The 8,777-nt window shown below is 46.3% G+C and overlaps 1 pseudogene across 1 annotated transcript; it reads left to right on the plus strand.

The window, feature by feature from the left end:
* Window positions 1-1,326: 1,326 nt before the first annotated feature.
* On the plus strand, window positions 1,327-2,188 carry LOC111555108 (annotated as a pseudogene). The gene has a single exon (XR_002735415.3). The product of XR_002735415.3 is annotated as a trafficking protein particle complex subunit 2-like protein (transcript).
* The last annotated feature ends 6,589 nt before the right edge of the window (window positions 2,189-8,777 follow it).

The following is an 8,777-nucleotide window of genomic DNA, read 5'->3' on the forward strand; positions in this document are numbered from 1 at the left end:
TTCCACATCTGCAGTATTTCCTTCACTGAAGTCTTGAACCCCTCAAAGTCATCTGTGGTGGTTGGATCAACTTCTTCCAAACTCCTGTCAATGTTGATATTTTGACTTCCTCCTATGAATAACCAATTTTTTTTTTTTTTTTTTTTGAGACGGAGTCTCGCTCTGTCACCCAGGCTGGAGTGCAGTGGCCGGATCTCAGCTCACTGCAAGCTCCGCCTCCCGGGTTTACGCCATTCTCCTGCCTCAGCCTCCCGAGTAGCTGGGACTACAGGCACCCACCACCTCGCCCGGCTAGTTTATTTTTTTTGCATTTTTTAGTAGAGACGGGGTTTCACCGTGTTAGCCAGGATGGTCTTGATCTCCTGACCTCGTGATCCGCCCGTCTCGGCCTCCCAAAGTGCTGGGATTACAGGCTTGAGCCACCACGCCCGGCGAATAACCAATTTTGGAGTACAGTGGCTATTCACAGGCACAGTCATGGCACACTGCAGCCTTGAATTCCTGGCCTAAAGTAATCCTCCTGCCTTAGCCTCCTGAGTAATTACGTGCATGCCACCGGATCAGACTTATGAATGTTCCTAATGGCATCTAGAATAGTGAATCCCTCCCAGAAGGTGTTCTATTTACTTTGTCCAAATCTGTCAGAGGAATCGCTATCTATGGCAGCTATTGCCTTATGAAATGTATTTCTTAAATAAGACTGAAAATTTTGAAGTAAATCAAAATTATCTTTTTTTTTTTTTTTTTTTTTTTTTTTAGACAGTGTCTCACTCTGTCACCCAGTCTGCAGTGCAGTGGTACAATCTCAGCTTAGTTCAGCCTTGACCTTCCAGGCTCAGGTGATCCTCAGCCTCCCTGGCAGCTGGGACTACAGGTGCACACCACCACTCCTGGCTAATTTTTGTACTTTTTGTAGAGATGGGTTTTCGCCATGTTGCCCAGGCTGGTCTCGAACTCCTGGGCTCAAGCAATCTGCCTGCCTTGGCCTTCCAAAGTGCTGGGATTACAGGAGTGAGCCACTGCACCCAGCCCCAAGTTACTTCTTGATGATCCATGGGCTGCAGAATGAATGTTGTAAGCAGGCATGAAAACAACATTCATCTCCTTGTACACCTTCATCAGAAGTCTTGGGAGACCAGGTGCATTGTCAAGAGCAGTAATATTTTAAAAATAACATATTTTTCTTAGCAGTAGGTCTCAACAATGGGCTTAAAATATTTAGTAAACCATGCTGTAATCCTATGTGCTGTCATCCAGGTTTTGTTGCTCCATTTACAGGGCACAGATAGAGTAGATTTGGCATAATTCTTAATTGTCCTAGAATTTTCAGACTGGTAGATAAGCATTGGCTTCAACTTAAAGTCACCAGCTGCATTAGCCCCTAACAAGACAGTCAGCCTGTTTTTTGAAGATTAGAAGCCAGGCATTGATTTCTCTCTATCTATTAAAGTCCTAGGTAACATCTTTCCCAATGTAAGACAGTTCTGCCTACCCTGATAATCTATTGTTGGCCAGCCGTGGTGGCTCATGCCTTTAATCCCATCACTTTGGGAGGCCAAGGCCAACAGATGGCTTGAGTTCAGTTGTTTAAGACCAGCCTGGGGGCGGGGGAGCTGCATGACCAGCGGCGGGTCACGTGATGCGGCGCGCGCCGGGCCTCCCAAGATGGCGGTGTGCATCGCGGCGATCGCCAAGGAGAATTACCTCCTCTACATTCGCAGCACCGCCACAGAGAACGAGCTGAAGTTCCACTACATGGTGCACATATCTCTGGACGTGGTGGATGAGAAGATCTCCGCAATGGGGAAGGCCCTGCTCGACCAGAGGGAGCTGTACCTGGGCCTGGGTGAAGTTTGTCATGGTAGTGGATTCCTCCAACACAGCCCTTCCAGACAACGAAATTCGCAGCATGTTCCGGAAGCTACACAACTCCTACACGGACGTGATGTGCAACCCCTTCTACAACCCGGGGGACCGCATCCAGTCCAGGGCCTTTGATAACATGGTGACATCCATGATGATACAGGTGTGCTGAATGAGCTGTGCTGCCGGCCATCGCAGAGGATCCCACGCGCGACCGTGGTGGCCGTCGGTCTATTCTCGTCGCCTCTTCCTGAGTGGGACGCCCTGGGCTTTCAGGGCAGGTAGCTGTGCATGTTCTCTCAACTAAAGGTCTTGTGAGATGAGATTTGGCTTTTTCCTTCCGTGTCAGCCAAGGATTTAACTAAGAAGAATTCAACTAAGGACTTTCAGGGGTGTGGGCAGAGGTTTGGGATTAGATGGTGCAGGAAGCCTGTCGCCAGTTGTCCTGAAGGGGCAGAGGCAAGGACGCCTGGAGCCAGGAGTTCCTGAGCCTGCAGGACCTGTGACTATGTGGGTCGCCCATTGGCTGAACAGGTGGACTGGTCTGGAGGGGTCGGCCTCCTGAGCCCAGAACCAGCCTAGGGTCTAGGGGCAAAAGGGGAGCCAGCCGTGCCTTCCTACAGGGGAGGGCCCTCCTCTTTCTGGACTTGGCCTCCATTCTTTGCATCTGGCCCAACGTCTAGACTCAGCCCGGCCTGAAAAGAACCCTTGGGAAACCTGGGAAGCCTCGTGGCCCCGTGGAGTTGGCTCAGCTGCAGCCCTCATCCTAAACCCTGGAGCGCAGACTTGAGGCGCCCCTTCCTGCTTATTGGTGCTGAGGGGGTTAGGTGCTGTGTCGCTTGATGACATGGCTGACTACCACCCAGGGCAGCGGCCAAGCCCATAGTGGTGTCAGTGCCGCCGGCATCCTTGGGGTCCAGCAGTCAAGGCTCAGCCAGCTGAGGAGACCCCCCCAGAGCTGGTTCCAGCACTGGTCCAGGACTGGAGAGTTTCTCAAGGACCTTGAAGACCCCAGGAGCCCCTGCAGCAGGAAAGGCTGTAAGGGGGTCAGCCTGGGGCAGACACAGGGAGGGGAACTTTCTCAATACATATTTGCCTTTTCATCCCATCCAGCAAGCACAGTGTTAATTTTATAAATTATAGAAGAAATCAGCAAGGAGTGTGTGTGAAAACCGCATGCCCCAGGCCTCCCCCGCCCCAGGGTGAATTGGAAGTCCTGGCCTGGGCCGAGGCACACCAGGCAGCTGGTCTGGGTGCATGTGGGGCACAGGCCACCCTCACAGGGTTAAATCTTTAACAAGAGCCTCATGTTTGTTAGAAGGTGGGACCCCAGCCCAAGCACCTAGCACCTCCCCACTGCAGCCCAGTGTGAAATCTTTGCCTTTTAGTGGGGATTGCTCCTGCCTGAGTCCTGGCTGTGGTGGGGACTCTGCAAGTTGCTAACCCAGCATCCATTCTCCTTCCTCCCTACTAACAGAACTCCGGTGCCTCTGCACAGTTCTGACAGTGGGCAGATGAGAACCATGTCCTGGCCTCCCTGGCAGCCTGGGGTGTGCAGCTGTGGCAGGGAGGTGGGTGGTGCTAGGAGAGACTTGCAGGGAAGCTCCTGTGAAGGGGGCTCAGCTGCCACATGCAGGACCCTTCCCCTTTGCCTTCTTCCTGTCTGGAACATGGATGTGATGGCTGGTGCTGGGACAGCTGTCCTCAGAGCATGAGGAAAGAGTCACACCCTGAGGACAGTGGAGCTGATGCACAACACAGGAAGGACCCTGTGCCTTTGCTGAAAAAAAAAAAAAAGAAAAAAAAGACCAGCCTGGGCAACATAGCGAAACCCTGTCTCTACAAAAAATGCAAAAATTAGCCAAGCATAATGTCACGGGCCTGTAGTCCCAGTTACTCATGAGGCTGAGGTGGGAGGATCACCTGAGCCCAGGAAGTTTGAGGCTGCCGTAAGCTGTAATTGCATAACTGTAGTCCAGTCTGGGCAAGAGAGGGAGACTGTCAAAAAGAAAGAAAGAACGAAAGAAAGAGAGAGAGAGAGAGAAGGAAAGAAAGAAGGGAGGAAGGGAGGGAAAGAAAGAGGGAGGGAAGGAAGGAAGGAGGGAAGGAAGGGAGGGAGGGAGGGAAGAGAAAAATTTGGTCTGGGCACCGTGCCTCATGCCTCTAATTCCAGCACTTTGGAAGACTGAGGCAGGCAGATCACTTGAGGCCAGGAGTTCAAGACCAGCCTGGGCAACATGGCAAAACCCTGTCTCTGTGAAAAATACAAAAATTAGCTGGGTGTGGTGGCTCGAGCCTGTAATTCCAGCTACTCAGGAGGCTAAGGCGAGAGGATCACTTGAACCCAGGAGGTGGAGGTTTGCGCCACTGCACTCCAGCCTGGCAACAAGAGTGAAACTCCATCTCAAAAACAAAAAAAGAAAGGAAAATCAAATCTGTTGTTTAGTGTAGTCTTAGATCTTTGCTAGATCCTCTAGATAACTTGCTTAGCTTCTACGTCAGTGCTTACGGCTCCACCTTGTACTTTTACATGATGGAGGTGGCATCTTTAAACCTCACAAACCTCATGAACCAACCTTTGTTAACTTTTCTTCTGGAGCTTTCTCACCTCTTTCGGCCTTCATAGAATGGAAGAGAGTTAGAACCTTGCTCTGGATTAGGCTTTAGCTGATTTAATCTTCCATCCAGACCACTAGAGTTTTCTCCATATCAGCAATAAGACTGTTTTATTTTCTTACCATTCTTGTGTTCACTGGAGTAGCACTTTTGACTTCCTTCCAGAACTTTTCCTTTGCGTTTACAACTTGGCTCACTGTTTGGTGCAAGAGGCCTCGCTTATAGCCTATCTCAGCTTTTGACATGACTTTCTCCCTAAACTTAATCATTTCTAGCTTTTGATTTAAAGTGAAAGGCCTGCAACTCTTCCTTTCACTTGAACATTTATAGGTCACTCTAGGGTTATTAATTCACCTAATTCCGATATTGCTGTGTCTCAGGGAATAGAGAGGCCCTAAGAAAGGGAGACAGACAGGGGAATGGCCAGTTAGTGGAGCAGTCAGACCACACACAACATTTTTGGATGAAGTTCTCTGTCTTATATGGGTACAGTTCATGGTGTCCCAAAACAATAACAATAGCATTGTAAAAGATCACCGGTCACCATAACATATATAATAATAATGAAAAAGCTTGAAATATTGCCAGAATTAACAAAATGTGACCCAGAGACACAAAGTGAGCACACGCTGTCGGAAGCATTGTGCTGGCAGACTTGCTCAACACAGAGTTGCCACAAACTTTCAATTTGTAAAAATCACAATATCTGCAAAGTGCAATAAAGCAAAGCGTGCCTGTGCCTAATATGTCCCCAGTCGTCAATAAAAGAGAACACTTAGGGGCTAATTTTGGTCCTTGGGCAGCACCTTACAAGGCCAATTTAACTAAAGAATTAACACTACATTCAAAGCAAATCTCATGAGAAGAAATAATGGTTAGTGCACATATAAAAAAGATTCGCACTCTGAATTCACTTAGGGAGGCCAAGGTGGGCAGACAGCTTGAGCCAGGGAATTCGAGACCAGCCTGGGCAACATGGTGAAACCCCATCTCTACAAAAAAGTACTAAACAGCCAGGAGTGGTGGCACACACCTGTAGTCCCAGTTGCCTGAAGGGCTAAGGCGGGAAGATCACTTGAGCCTAGTAGGTTGAGGCTGCAGTGAGTTGTGATAGAGCCACTGCACTCCAGCCTAGGTGACAGAGTGAGGCCTTGACTCAAAACAAAAACAAAAACAAAAAACAAAAGGAGGATACATATATTGTAATATATTATTGTGAGAATATAAATTGGTACCAAGTTTGTAGAGAAAAATTTTCTAATATAGGTTGAGCTTCCATAATCTAAAAATTTGAAATCTAAAATGCTCCAAAATTTGAAACGTTTTTGCACATAGACATGATGTTTAAAGGTCATTCTCAAAGGAAATGTTGATTGGAGCACTTCGGATTTTGGATTTTCAGATTAGGGATGCTCAACTGATAAATACATGCAAATACTAAACAATCCAAAACCTGAAACACTTCTCGTACCAAGTATTTCACATAAGGGAGAGTCTACCTATAACTACCACAATTTAAAATGCATGTATCTTTTGACCAATAATTTTATTTCTAAGAAACAGCACTCTAGAGTTTAAAGGAGATACACACAAGAATATTCACTAAAACATGGCCGGGCGCGGTGGCTCAAGCCTGTAATCCCAGCACTTTGGGAGGCCGAGACAGGCGGATCACAAGGTCAGGAGATTGAGACCATCCTGGCTAACACAGTGAAACCCCATCTCTACTAAAAAAATACAAAAAACTAGCCAGGCAAGGTGGCGGGCGCCTGTAGTCCCAGCTACTTGGGAGGCTGAGGAAGGAGAATGGCGTAAACCCGGGAGGCGGTGCTTGCAGTGAGCTGAGATCCGGCCACTGCACTCCAGCCTGGGCGACAGAGCGAGGCTCCCTCTCAAAAAAAAAAAAAAAAAAAGAATATTCACTAAAACATGATTTGAACAAGTGAAAACTGGAGTCAATGTAAAATATTTGTTAATGAAAAAAGTTTCAGTAAATTGTAGTACATTCATGTGATGGTACATTTTATAACAATTTTATAAGATCCTTTATAACTATGACCCTATATTTATTATAAAACTGTTATAAAAAAATAGAACGACCAAGGCGGGCAGATCACCTGAGGTCAGGAGTGCAAGACCAACCTGGCCAACATGGTGAAACCCCATCTCTACTAAAAATACAAAAATGAGCTGGGTGTGGTGACGCATGCCTGTAATCTGAGCTATTCAAGAAGCTGAGGCAGGAGGATTGCTTGAATCCGGGAGGGGAGGTTGCAGTGAGCCAAGATCGTACCACTGCACTGACAGAGCAAGACTCCATCTCAAAAAAAAAAAAAAAAAAGAATGAATTTAGTTGGTAGCATATAGGTAACATAGTGTAAAATGAAAATAACAAAGTATAGAATGAAATATAGCATATAATTTCATTTATTTTCCTTTAAACAATACACATATATAGAATCTGCCAAAATTGGGGATTCCTCATCTCTCAGAGTAGGACTCTATTTTCATTTTTTAAAGAAGTCAGGAGATGAAAATAGCAGGATACATAGCATTATGAGGGTTTTGGGGGGGTTGTTTAGTTTAAAATACACACATACACACACACGTCTATATTTAGTGAGGGTGGGGGTTGTTTTGCAGTTAGACTTGGCAATGTCTTGATACCCACCACACCACCCCTGCCCCTCTGCCTGAAGGTGAGCTTGCTCAGTGATATTAAGAGGACTGGGCCCCACAGTGAGTTCTGCTCACTAGGCAATGAGCATCAATCAACAGGAGGGATATCTCTACTTCTGCTCAACCTCTGCCAAACTGAGCGAACAAATGTTCCAAAACGAGAAGATGTTCTGATGCTTTCCATTAATTCTCTCAGGGCATAAATTGTGACACCCATGGTGATGGCCAGCTTTGGCCTCTTACCTCATTTGGGACCCTGAAGGACAGGCAGGTCTCTGCCCAGTCTTTTGTAGAAACACAAAAAGCAGCGTTGCTCTTTATATGAAGCAGCTTAAAGTAAAGAATTTCCAGAAATTCTCCTTTATTGCACATTATGAGTCCCATCTTCTTGGCAGGACCACATGGATCTTGCTGTACCTTGCTGAAGAATAACAGACAATAGTTACGGCCTGCTCATCTCACCTGCTCTGTGGAAAAACAGAATCATTAAGTAACAATGTTAGGGATATCATGCCCCCCCAGGGGATTTCCTTAAAGATACACATAGAGGAAGGTCTAGAAGGAGACACAAGAAACCATCCTTGTGATTACCAAGAAGGAGCAAGAATAGGGAGGATGGAAGTAGGAGGGCCTTCTGTGTGTTTGAATAATTTACAAGTGATTATTACTTTCATAATTAAAACTCTTTTATTTCCAGCTGAGAATTCATGTTATATGCTCACTGTGTATATGTTAGAATGAACCCAAAAATATAATCTAAGGAAAATCTTTGCCCGGCATTTTCCAACTCACCCCCATGGGGAAGTTGGGTGGCTTTCTATTTAAGTATGCATACTGGTTAGGTGCTTTCCTTTCAGAAGGGACATCAATTCTCAGTTACTTATGCTGTACTACACCTTGGAACTTCCAAACTTCAAGTTCTCAGAAAATACAATCTTGAATTATCTGGTGCTGAATTATTAGCAAATGTTTAGTTGTAAAGATCACGTTGAGGAGAATGGCCTGATAGGAATGGGCTCATTCCATAGTCATCCTAAATTTTGTCAGGTTTGGAGATAAATCCTTGGAGAGATTTCTTGGATTACATTGTCTCAATACCCACCTCCCCCATGACTTGGCCCTTTGCTGACCGACATTTAGCATTTTGCCTTGAATCTATACTGAGAGGTGTTTTAAGAAATACATGGTCAGGCACTGTGGCTCACACATGTAATCCCAACACTTTGGGAGGCCAAGGCAGGCAGATGACCTGATGTCAGGAGTTTGAGACCAGCCTGGCCAACATGGCAAAACCCTGTCTCTACTAAAAATACAAAAATTAGTCAGGTGTGGTGGCTTGTGGGAGCCTGGGAGTTCTAGACCAGGCTGGGCAATGTGGTGAAACCCCATCTTTATCTGCCTGTAGTCCCAGCTACTGGAGAGGCTGAGGCAGGAGAATCACTTGAACCCAGGAGGTGGAGGTTGCAGTGAGCGGAGATCACGCCACTGCACTCCAGCCTGGGCAACAGAGTGAGATTCTGTCTCAAAATAAAAAAAGAAGAAGAACAACAACAACAACAAAAGAAATACATTACATTTACCATTGTAGAAACTGTAGGATAATTGTTGAGAATGATGGA

The sequence above is a fragment of the Piliocolobus tephrosceles genome, chromosome 1, assembly GCF_002776525.5.
Source record: "Piliocolobus tephrosceles isolate RC106 chromosome 1, ASM277652v3, whole genome shotgun sequence".
NCBI classification, from domain to species: Eukaryota; Metazoa; Chordata; class Mammalia; order Primates; family Cercopithecidae; genus Piliocolobus; species Piliocolobus tephrosceles.